The sequence below is a fragment of the Bos indicus x Bos taurus genome, chromosome 13, assembly GCF_003369695.1.
Source record: "Bos indicus x Bos taurus breed Angus x Brahman F1 hybrid chromosome 13, Bos_hybrid_MaternalHap_v2.0, whole genome shotgun sequence".
Taxonomy (NCBI): Eukaryota; Metazoa; Chordata; class Mammalia; order Artiodactyla; family Bovidae; genus Bos; species Bos indicus x Bos taurus.
Window position 1 is genome coordinate 24,646,210 of NC_040088.1, and position 12,938 is coordinate 24,659,147.

The following is a 12,938-nucleotide window of genomic DNA, read 5'->3' on the forward strand; positions in this document are numbered from 1 at the left end:
ACTCTGATTCTTTTGGTCTGAAAAGTTTTGTTGTTGTTTTCTTTTGGCTTTTCTGATTTTTTTAATTTTTTGAGAGAGAAAGGCAGGTGCACTAGAAAGTTCTTAGTTTTCAAGTTAAAAGTTTACAGCTCATTTTTTCCTTTCCTTTATGAATCAGCCCTGAGCCCTGTCATCTGTATGTATGTGCAGATGTGGCTCTGAAGAGAGCTGGGCTCTAGCCAAGCTTGATTGTCTCGGTAGTCCACGTTCGTTAGCAATGAGAAGAAATGTATCACTTTTAGTTCAGCCAGCGTTTCACTGTTCTTTTTTTTACAAGCTAGTGACTGGCTGTGGTTGAAAGTGACCATAGAATAGTGCATATTAAGTCATGGACCTTTTAGAGTGTTCTTTTCTAACTGTCAGATTTAAAATATTTAAGTCCCTGGTTGGACTTATGGCTGTAGAAACCAGTTGTAAGTAAGGGCCCCAGGATGTGAACCCTGGAGATGTGTTCAGTTCTGTGTTGGCCTAGAACCTGAAACATAAAAGTGAACCTGTAAATATTTGTTGAAATCATTAAACTTCGTAAGATACTTGTTTTCACATTTTGTAAAAGGTATGTGGGTTTCTTAGGAACTCTCCATCTTCGACATCCCTGTAGGCACCAGTACTGTGTGTTCCCTACAGCAGGTGCCCGGTTGCTCAGTTGAATGCAACTGTGACCCCAGGGACTAGAGCCCACCAGGCTTCTCTGTCCATGGAATTTCCCAGGCAAGAATACTGGAGTGGGTGGCTATTTCCTTCTCCAGGGGATCTTCCCAACCCAGAGGTTGAACCTGCATCGGCAGGTGGATTCTTTACCACTGAGCCACCTGGAAGCCACAGGTGCTCAATAGGTATTCATAAATTTGATGACATCTAGTTTGGGAAGACCCAAGTATAATCTTCACTTTAATTAGTGTCAAGTCATTCTGCCATTAAAAATTTATACCCAGTTTAAGATGGAGTTGCTTTCATTGAAGGTGGAGTATGTAAACCTCATGGAGAAGACAGGTTTTGTTGTTCATTTTTTTCCCCGAACACTTTTTAATGAAAAATTTCAAACGTGAAGCAGTTGGGAGTTTTATAGTGACCATTTATCTACACCCAGATGCTACAGTCAACACTTTGCTACCATTCCTTGTTTTTCTTTTAAATCAATTCACTTACAACATTTGCTCCTCAAAAATAAATGTCATTGACATAAATTTAGAGAAAAAAATTTCATTACTACATGGAAAACTAGTATGTCTTACCCAAACTAGAAAGTTACCATAAAAAATACAGTGAAAATTCCACAAAGGTGACTATTCCATGTGTTCTGGGCTACCTAGAGAGAGAGAGAGAGAGATTTTTTTTTTTAATTCAAAACTTTAGTTTCCTTTAAAGGAAAGGCTCAGTAAGAAATGAACGTTGAATGCATATAGGAACATCTAAGCCAGCATTTTCCAATTAAATCATGACCCCTCGTAGGTGGTACAATTAGAACGAATTGTGTCAAGTGAAGCCACAGACAACAGAATCTATTCCAGTACGTGGCTTAACAGTAATGGTAAATGTTGTTTTGCATGCTGTGCTACCATTACATGTTTAATAATATACTGGATTGGGGTTTCTTTTTCTGTCCCTCCTTTTACATGGTTTAGGGCAGTGGTCCCCAACTTTTTTGGCACGAGGGACCAGTTTTGTGGAAGAAGAATTTTCCACAGACCAGGAGGTGGAGGGCATGGTTTCAGGATGATTCAAACACATTACATTTCTTGAGCACTTTATTTCTATTATTATTACATCAGCTCCACCTCAGATTGTCAGGCATTAGAACCCAGGTGTTGGGGACTTTTGATTTGGGTGGATTCTTGAGGTTCAATAACCTCAAGTAGCATTTATTGCATGAAATGCCTGTATGATGTAGTTAAGAACATGCACTCAGAGTTGGACTGCCTGCCTCCACATCTCAGCTGTCAAGTGATGACCAACTCTGGGACCTTAAGCATGTGACTTAAACTGTGAGCTTCAGTGACTTCGTCTAAAATGGGAGACACTAAAAGTAGCTGCCACAAACAGTCGGTGTGAGTATTCAAAGAGCTAATGGGTGTGAAGGGCTTCAGTGGCTGGCGCATAATAAATGTCAGCTGCTATGCTCTAACTTCAGGGAGATGGCATCGAGGGAAGTTTCCTGTCCCAGGGAGCCTTTTGGGACCAAAACGCCCCTAAGAGGATTCTGCCTCAGGGAGGCTGTGTTTCAATGTGACCAGCAGATGGCGCCAAGGATGCCAGTGCCAGTGTTGGGGACCAGCTTCTGTATTCAATTTCACCGACTTCAGCTTATTAGAAGAAATGGTGTGGGTCACCGTTTGCTGTTGCTTGTAAAATAGTTGGGAAGTAGAGTCTAAGGATTATTGATGCTGCTAGAAGACTAGTCTTTAATACATTTTTATCTTAGAAGATTGATGTCCTGTGTGGGAAATTATGAAAGTCAAAGTGAAAGTGTTAGTCATGTCCGACTGTTTGCAACCCTATGGACTAGCCTGCCAGGTTCCTCTGTCCATGGGATTTCCCAGGTAAGACTGGAGTGGTTTCTGTTCCTTTCTCCAAGGAATCTTCTTGACCCAGGGATCAAACCTGGGTGTCCTGCATTGCAAGCAGATTCTTTATCGTCTGAGCCACAATGCTGAAGGGGACAGTTTTTCAGAGATCAGATTCCTGAATTTCTACTTAAGATTTAATGTCCCTGTTGGTTTCCTCCTGGGACATTGAGGCCTTCTTGTGTGGGGTCGGGGGCGGGGGGCTCTGAGCACTTGCTCACCCTTAGCATCCCTGCCCTGGTTTGGGAAAGTAAGATTCAGAAAATCTCCATCCCACATGGGTATTGGTGGCAAACAGCCCATTTTAAGATGCATTTTAGTAACTTTGGGTGCTCCAGGCCTCTGTGTGTCTAGTCAGAATGGAGATGTAAAATTTGGCACAGTAGATTTCAAAAACAGAATATAAATATCTTCTTTTTAATATCACATTGAAATAATATTCTGGATGATAAAATCAATTTCACCCTGTCATACTTTTGTAACTGCAGCTACTAGAAATGTAAATCCACCACAGTGTGTTTCCCCAGGACACTGGGGCCCCAGGCCCTCTGACTTTTTGAAGATTTCCCCACTCATCACGTCATATGTTAAAATGTACCCACATCCCACCTTACATACATATTCCTGCTGCAAGTGTTTGGAAAAAAAAAATTTTTTTTTTTTTATGCTTTACTTCTGAGATTATTTGGCAGTCTATAACTCACACTTGGCAATGATTTCTTAACGATCACCAAGAATACCAGGAAGTTTCTCAAAACATGTTTTCTGATGACTCTTTGGAACACCGAAGAGTTTGACAGTATTATATTTGTGGACACTTACATTAGTTTGGGGTTGTTTTTATATTTTGAAGCCAATTTTCATTCTCTCCTTCCTGCTACCAACCCCACCCCCAGACACATTTGCAGGCCCTTGAACAAGCTATATAAGCCCCAGTCCTGGGGTCCAGAGTGCCTGGTGGGAAGTCTCTTGGGGCTGTAGTGTTTCGCAAAGGCAGTTTCAACACTAGAGTCCTATTTCCTTGAAAGATGCTAGGTTGACACCCAGAGACCCAGCGTTTCATAGCTCTGCAGAATTTCCTGCTAAGTGAGGACTCCTGGGTTTCACAGATCTTGTTCATCAGAAGGCAGGAGAAGGCAGGAAAATCCTGTGGCTGCAGTTTTGAGAGGGTTTTTTTTGTTTGTTTTTTTGTTTTCTTAATCATGACAGGTGTTATGTCACCAAAGAGCAAACAGAAACAGAGTAAATAACTTGGAAGCCTGATGTAAGTCTGTTGTGAATTTTGCATTGATGTGTTGAGAAATATTCTTTAAGGTGAGGGCCATTTCCAAAGCAAATAAGAAAAACCAGTTACACACATGCTTAAACAGTAATTCAGCCCCTGAAAAGCAACTGGTATGCATTCTTTGGTTTTTTCCTCCCAGGTGTGGGGCAAGGGTGGTGATGGGGAGAGGCCATGGACACAGTACTAAGACATTGTCAATCCCCTGTCTCCCATGGACCAAACCAGCACTACCCTTTAGGTCATCAGGGCCCCTGGCAGTGCTGGGTCACCCCCAAGGCTTCAGCATCCCTTCCCCATCACCGGTCAGCAGTGGAGTCTCTTCCTTTTGAGTCTTGAATTTAGATATGGCTGGTAGGCCCCCATACCACGTCAACACTGCCCCTGGTGAGCTTAGGGCCATTGATCACACACCAGATTTCACAAGGCTGCCTGGGGATGGGGAGGGGCCTATCCCTGGCCCTTCACTGGCTACTCATTGGCCAGGACTCACTGCCTGCAGTGGAGTCAAACCCCAGCCCCTGCTGACCCTGGGCACCTTATCAGGCACCGTGTGTGGGTTCTCAGTCGCTTCAGTCGTGTCTGACTCTTTGTGACCCCATGGACTGCAGTCCACCAGGCTCCTCTGTCCACGGGATTTTCCAGGCAAGAATACCTCGGGCACTGTGTTTATCATCATTTCCACTCCCTCATGGATCTTTCTGGCTCTGGGGTTTGCCCTTAAAGAAGTGTGGTGGAGGCTGACTTTTTCTGAGAGAGAATGCCTGGAAGCATTCAAGCAGGTTGCTTCCCACTGTCCTCAGATCAGTGCGTGTTTTCTGGTGCCAAGGCCCAGAGACTCCCTCAAGGCTCCTCAGCTTCTGGACTTCACCTGACATGAACCACTGCTCGGCTGCCTCTGTGGGCCTCTGTGGCCTCCACAGTGAGGGCCCTTGAGTAGCAGGGAAGGCCCTGAGCACGATTCTGAAGGCTAACAACTTAGTCACCTGCAGATGCAAAGGAAGTATTTGTCATGGGCAGAATTGTCCCCCACTCCCCCAGTTGTATCTCGAAGTCCTAACCCCCAGTACCTCAATTATGACTGGATTGGAGAGAGGGTCTTCAAAGAGGGGATTAAATGAGGTCACTAGAATGGGCCCTAATCCAGTATGACTGGTGTCCTTAAAAGAAGAGATTAGGACTCAGACACCGCAGAGGAAAGACCATGTAACGACAAGGAGAAGACAGCCAGCCATCTGCAAGGAGAGAAGCCTCACAGAACCAACATTGCCCACACCTTGATCTTGGACTCCTGGCCTCCAAAAGTGTGAGGAACTAGATTTCTGTGGTGCTTTGTCCCAGCGCCCTCAGCTAAGTGTTGCCAGGTAGCCATGTGTCTTTCAGCCGTATGACCAGGTGTCCCCTCTGGAATACACCCCATGTTCATGCCACACCTACAAGAGCCTTCACACACATTCCCGGGCCCCCAGAGCAGGTGCAGAGTAGGGCTGCACTTGCCTGGGACAGGGTCTCACCCTGGCGCTCACTGAGAAGACCCCTGCTGGCAGGTGGGCACCCTCCCTCTAGCTGCAGAGTTAGTCTGGCCCCCATCCCTGCACTGATTCTCGAAGACCGCTCTCAGCTCGGGGATTAGCCACACCATCCTGGGAAAGGGGGCTCCCATTGGCAGGACAGGCTTCCCAGCACACCTGCTGGCCTGGGGGATGCAAAAAAACTAAGACTCCTGTAGCCTTCCCGGTGAGACTGGCTGTTTAATCCACATCCTCACCCCAGTGGCGGCTGCTCTTAGAAGGCTGACAGAGGCAGTGCCCCAAGGTATGCACTGACATACCATCATCAGTCCCCAAGGTTCCTACTGCTTTCCATGCCCATTCGCACAGCGAAGGGACTTTGCAGATGTGCCCGAGGTGCTGGGCTTTGAGATAGGGAGCTTATGGTGGATTTTCCGGGGGGCCAGTGGAGTCGCAAGGGTCTCTAACTGTGGAAGAGATGGGTAGAAGGGAGAGAGTATCAGGGAGATGCAGTGGGAGAAAGACTGGGAGGAAGCTGGCAGCTGGGAATGCTGGCAACCTCTAGAAGCTGGAAAAGGCAAGGAAACAGATTCCTTCCTGGAGTCGCCAGAAGGACTAGCTCTGCCTACACCTTGACTTAAACCCTGTGAGACATGTTTGGGCTCTGCCCTCCAGAACTCTAAGAGAGGAAATGTCTGCTGCTTTAAGTCAAAAAGTGTGGGCCCTCTGTGACAGCAGCAACTGGAACTAAAGCAAAGTGGTCTTTACCTGGGACCCACAGATCCCATGGGCTTCCCAAGTGGCGCTAGTGGTAAAGGACTCGCCAGCCAATGTAGGAGATATAAGAGATGCGGGTTCAAACCCTGGGATGGGAAGATCCCCTAGAGGAGGGCACGGCAACCCACTGCAGTAGTCTTGCCTGGACAGAGGAGCCTGGCGGGCTACAGTCCACGGGATCACAAGAGTTAGCACGACTGAAGTGACTTAGCACGCATTCACAGAACCCCCCCAGGTAGAATTCAGGGTCTGTGAACTGCAAGGGGAAAGTATTCATCTTTAGCAACCAGAGTCACATTGAGGCACAGATGAGTCACAACCTGGGCCAGGGCCCCCCAGCAGCAGCTGTGACCCAACAATGGATGCCCTGTACCCCAGGGCACCACTGACATCTTGACACAGGGGACTTGCTCATTTGTCCTTCGAAACTGCTGACTCACCAGCGCCCCTGCTGTATATCGTTTCTTGGCGTAGTCAAGGAACACACACATTCCTTGCTTTTAACTTTTTTTTTTTTTTTACTTTGAAGATTTATTTTAGATAATTTTAATAATATTTCCGTGGAGGCTGATTTCCTTTGTTTTAGTCACTGAATGGTTTTTGTTATAGGAATACACTTGATGGAAAATATCCATATTTTGGTAAAATACTGGAAAAATAGAAAAAAACTTACTCCTATATCACAGCCACCATCCATATGTTTGGAAGTTCACAGGGTGATGCCTAATTTAGAGTTCAGTCTATAGGGCAAGGAAATACAGTGGCTGAAGCTTGCCTTCCATTCTGCTCCCTCTGTCTGAACAGGATATGGATGTTGGCAGATGGTCTTTCCCACAGGCCAAGTCATGGTCCTGGTATATTAAAACTCATCCCTACACCTCCCTTGAGGATGGTAGACTGCCATCAAATGCTGTGTGCTCCAGAACACAATATCATATGGTTGCCACCATAGCCAGATGTTTAGTAAGTGGTACTAAAATGCAGACAGTTGAAAGAGATGCCTCTGCTTGCTGCTGAGGGCTTCATCTTGTCAAAAATCACTGCTTGCCCTAGAAAACCCAGAGAAAGATGGCAAAGCCAGGGCAGGGACTAAGCATCTGACCTACTGATAGCAGAGGGAAGGGGTGAGCTGAGAAGCCATGAGTCACACTCTGCTTTTAACTATTTTAATAGCTGTGTTTTAGTATGATGGTTTTCCTTTGCCTTTCTAGGCATTTTATTAAGTGTCTAAGATCATCTGTCTGAGGAGGGTCCTTTGGGCTCAGCAGACCACCCAGGGGCACTGTGGCCCACACAGCTGCAGGCTCCTGGGAAGGGGACACAGCCTTCCTGGGAGGCTGGGCTCTTCGGCTCTGCTTTGGGAGGCAGGGAAGGCATCTTGAGCAAAGAGATCGGGGACTGTCCCTGGGCACTGAGGAGCCACAGAAGGAGCACACATGGGAGGATTGCCAGGTGCCCACCTCCTCACCTGGCGTGTGTAGCCTGGAAACTGAGGCATGCCCGGTGAAAAAGTCAAAATTGCAATTGTCGGTATGGGACATGAGTTTGAGCAAACTCCAGGAGATAGTGGGGGACAGGGGAGCCTGGCGCGCTGCTGTCCATGAGGTCACAAAGAGTCGGACACGACTGGGCGGCTTAACAACAACATTCAGTATGAGGACGAGCTCGGCACTCTGTGCATGATCCCAATTCAGCCTCGCTGAAGACTTAGGAGGATGTCACTGTCATCTGCCCATTCTAGAGCTGAGGAAACTAAGGCCCAGAGAGGTGGTGGCTATGCTCTGTGCAGTGCAGCCTGCCCTCTGCCCAAAAAGAAGCGAGAGGGACTTTCACTAATTGACAGGGACGACCAGAGGAGCCCAGGGGGCAGGTTACTCTCTGAAGTTGAAACAGCAGGGACCAATCCATGCCCGAATGACGTACAAACCTCTCTTGTGCTTCCTCTTTTGGTTCCCTGCCTCAGTTTTTTGTTTCAAGGTTCCTTGGGCCCCCAGTTTGGGTGGGGGAGGGGGTGCAGGTGGCTGCACCCTGCCCCTCAGCTGCAGCCCAGCTCTGAGATGGAGATGGGGCTGCCCAGGCTTGACTCCACAGGAACATCCTGTGGCTCACATCTCCGTTAAGATAAACAGGCTTTGGGGATCCCTTCACGCCCCCAATCTCAGTCCTCTGGAATGTGTTCAGTCACACAGTTGTTACTCCACTCAGCACATCTTTACCGAGTGCCTTCCACATGCCAGGCCCTGAATACATGGAACCGAACAAAGTAGCCAGTAGCCTGTCCTCCCAGAGCCACCCTCTGGTGGGGAGATGGTCCACACAGAAGCAAACAGATGTATAAAGTAGGGTTGGGAAGGGACCGGAGCTTTTGAGGGATGCTGGAGGAGAGGCCTGGAGGGAGTCTGAGTCCCAGGCCCTGGAAGCATCTAGTTCAGCGATAGCAGATCCAAACACCAGGCTGGCTGCCCTCTAGGACAGGCTGGGAACAGAGGGTCTGTGTGGATCCTGGGGCTGCAGCCAGATGCTGCCTCCAAGATGCAGGTGAGGATGGGAGGTGGGGTCCCAGCCTGACTGCTTGCTGAGTACAAGGGCCCAGACTCAGGAGACAGCCAGGAGTGGGCAGGGGAGGTGGGTGCTATCAGTTTCATTCCCAGAGTGGGTTGGGCAGGGAAGAACAGAACAGGATATAAACCAGCAATGTTCTAAGTAAAAGGATGCTTAGTTGGACTTTTCCCTAGCTGAGCAGCTGAAGCCCAGGGAGGTACAGGAGTGCTTCCCAGTCCTGGAATGACCCTAGGGAGCCCCAGTACCCTTGTGTGACTCAAGGTCGGTTATTCCAAACCACGAGTCCCACGGCCACGATTCCACCCACCCGGAGCTCTGGCTTTCTCTCCCCTCCAGCTGTGCTGGTCTCCCGGGGCTGCTGCAGCGTCTGACCTTGAACTGGACGGCTTAGAACAACAGAAATGTACTCTCATGGCTCTGGAGATCAGAAGTCCAAAGGTAAGGTGTCGGTAGGGCCGTGTTCCCTGTTAAGGCACTCAGAGAGAGAACTCTGTTCCCAGTATGCCTTTTTCAGAGCTGGCTTCTGGGGTTGCCACCAATCACCGTGTTCTCACCTTGCAGGCACATCACTCCAACCTCTCTGCCTCTGGTGTCACATGGCCTTCTCATTGTTTGTCTAAGTTTTCATATAGCCTTCTTATAAGGACAACAGTCATTGGATAAGTCCCCATACAACTCCAATATGACTTTGTCTTAAGTGGACGATAGTACAAAAATCCTATTTCCAAATAAGGGCACGTTCATGAGTACCAGGGACTTGAATGTATTCTTAGGGCACACAATCCAACCCACAGCAAATACCCACACCCAGGCATGGCCTCAGACAAGGGCCAACATTTCCAGAGGAAGGGCCTGAGTCTAGGACCACCACCTCAGCCCAGGTGGCCGCAATGAGAAGCCAGCACATCAGAACTAGAGAGTAGTTCCTGCTCGCCACAGCTAAAGAAAGCCTGTGCAGCAACGCAGACCAGCAAAGGCATAAATAAATAAACAAAAATGAAAGGCCTTCTCTAAAGGCTGTGAGAGGACAAAAATAGGATCATGGATTGGCCAGCCATTTGCTGCTCTGGGTGGTGTTGAGGAAGTCACTCAGTGCCTCAGTTCCCTCCCTGTGACAAAGGGTGTTTGGAGGTTAAATCACGGCAAAAACTCTGCCTGCAATGCAGGAGACCCTGTATTGGGTAGGGAAGATCCCCTGGAGAAGGCAATGGCAAGCCACTCCAGTATCCTCAAAATGCCTGGGAAATCCCATGGGCAGAGGAGCCTGGAGGGCTATGGTCCATGGAATTGCAAAGTCAGACATGATTGAGCAATTAACACGTTCACTTTCACACTTTCTAATATATAAATTACCCAGTTCAGGACCTAACCCCAACAGGCATTAAAACACTTGACCTTTATTTTTATTAGTGGTGTGGGAGGATTAGCCACATAAAAGTGCCCAGCACTCAGAGGTTACTGCATCAGTGATGGCGCCAGGATCTCCTCCTGTTCTGTTCTGACTTTTCACATTCGGTCACCTGTGCCCTGTGCGCCGATGGCTCTGGCTTTCATCAATCCCCTAGAGTCCTAACTTGCTTCTAGAGAACACCTGTGACTCTTCTTTGCCCTTGTCTCAGCACCTGCCTAGAAAAATTTACCTAAAAGTAAATATAGTATTCATTCATTCACTTTCTCTCTAAAACGTAAGCTTGGACTTGTGTGCGGGTGGAGGGAGTGGGGGACATTATTAGTTTCCTGCTTGCAGTCTTCCTGGGGTCTAGAACCCTGCCCGGCACCTAACAGATCAATAAGTACGTGTTGGGAGAAGGGGGTGACACATGGGGACATGGGGCCACTCGACGGGCGGAGAGATTGGTGACGCAGAAACCTAGGGACCGGAGGATAAACAACTGAATGAACCATGGCTGGGCATCCGAATTTTTTAAAAAAAGATGCCCCATGCCCTCTTCCGGGCAGGGCGGGAGCGCTAGGGGCCCGCAGCGATCCTGCCGGACACGGGCGGAAAACGTCGGGCACGGGTTCTGCGCGCTCTGCCTTTCTAACCCCGTGTTCCCGCCCAGGGAGGCCGACCACCCGGGGTCTGAACCCTCCTGATCCCGCGGCGTCAGCACGTGCTCAGCAGACGCCGGCCGCCCAGGGCGCAGCCTCACTCCCTGCGGCGCCCCTCCCCGCGCGGCCGCTCAATAGGGAGGGGCGCGGAGTGGGCGGGGCGGGCCAGCCCGGGCGGTGCTGGGACTTGTAGGACTTGTAGGCCTAGCCGCCCGCGCCCTGCCCCCGCCCCCTAGAGGCCCAATCACGGAAGGGGAAACTGAGGCCGGCTGAAGGTATCCAACGTGACGCGCGGCTGCAACATGGCCGCCTTCCCTGGCCCAACAAGTGTAGATGACACTTTAGCAAAGTTTTCCAAGGGAGCGCTGAGAATCCTTTCTCTGGTGGAGAGCTCTTCTCGGCTCTTTCCTTCCACCATGCATTCATTCACTCAACAAACTTTTCCTCGGCGGACTTCTGTTTGCCAGACCATACAGCTTGAGGAAAACATCCAAGACCCCACCTCGCAGGGGCGAGAGAGAACTTAAATCCGCGAATAGGGGACCAGGGTTTGGGGAGGTGAAAAGTGCAATGAAGGGATAAGAGCAGGCTAAAGGGCAAGTGGTGTGACACAGCCCTGAGGCAGGAGTGGGCCTGGGGAGCACCGAGGACAAGACGAGAAATCAGGGGAGTCAGAAAAGTGTGTCCCCAGGGGACTCCGTGAAGACTCGGGGCTCCATTCTCAGCCGTCAAGGGGCTGAGGTGGGCGTCTTGGGGGAAGCAAGGATCAGAACAGTGGGTGCCTGGGGGAGAGTGGGATTAAGGAGTGGGGGGTGCTTCAGGCACAGCTGGTCTGGGCCCGGGGTCAAATATAGCCTGACAGAGAATGTACTGGATAATCGCAAAGACTAGTAAACACCTCGCCTGCCTTCCTGTGCCCCTCAACCCCACTTTGAGCAGTGTCAACTTTTAAAAAGGTGCACGACTAGAAGCTAAGGATTGTATTTTATTCAGTGGGCTTTATGCAGACTCAAACCCTGGAAGCAGTTTCTAGGATAGCCCAGAGAGAGTGCTCCTAAGCGTGAGAGAGTGTTCCTAAGCGGTAAAGGAGGGGCCAGGATACAGGGAGTTTTATAACAAAAACCCGAAAGTCGAACATCAAAGGATTCTTGTGAATTAAAGAAAAACCAGACAAGTTAATGAATTTAGCACTTTCATATGCATGCAAAGATGCAAAAGTGTGGGCTTATGGAAATTATTCCTTTGATGTGCACCTTAACCATCTAGGATCAGTATCCTGTCCCAGCCCCCCGCCCCCCCCCCCAACCTGAATCGCCTCAGGGTGTAGTCAGGTGGCTACAGTGGCTGATGGCTTAATGTCCACTGCACAGGACACCCCAATGCTGGTGCCTGGACATGTGGAGGGTTTGAGACCCTCAGGGCCTGGCTCTGCATAGCCGTGTGACCCACTGGTGGGGGATGCTGGTGCGGGGGCCTTGGGTTCAGTGCTCTGGTCAGACAGGAAGTTCCTAGTAACTTTGAACAAGCAGCCTTGACAATTCTGAAGCAGGTCTTGCTACAGAGTCCCAGGGGTGGGCCTGTCCCTATGGTTGGGGAAGGGACAAAGAGAATAGCACTGCCCTTTATGTTTGCTTTCCCCTAGAGGTTGCCGACAGAGGGAGGAATCCCGAGCACCGAGATGGATTTTCGATGAGGCCAGAATTACTTCCCCTGCCTAGTCACCTTATCATAGGGGCTCTGGGGACCACTCTGGCCACTCCTGGATGGTAGCACCATGATTTATTTCCTAATGGGTAATATATCGTATAGTTAAAAAGCAGAGATATTACTTTGCCGACAAAGGCCCGTCTAGTCAAAGCTATAGTTTTTCCAGTAGTCACATATGGATGGGAGAGAGTTGGACTATAAAGAAAGCTGAGTGCCAAAGAATTGATGCTTTTGAACTGTGGTGTTGGAGAAGACTCTTGAGAGTCCCTTGGGCTGCAAGGAGATCGAACCAATCAAGCCTAAAGGAAATCAGTCCTGAATATTCCTTGGGAGGACTGATGCTGAAGCTGAAACTCCAATACTTTGGCTATCTGATGCAAAGAAGTGACTCATTGGAAAAGACCCTGATGCTTGGAAAAATTGAAGGCAGGAGGAGGAGGGGAC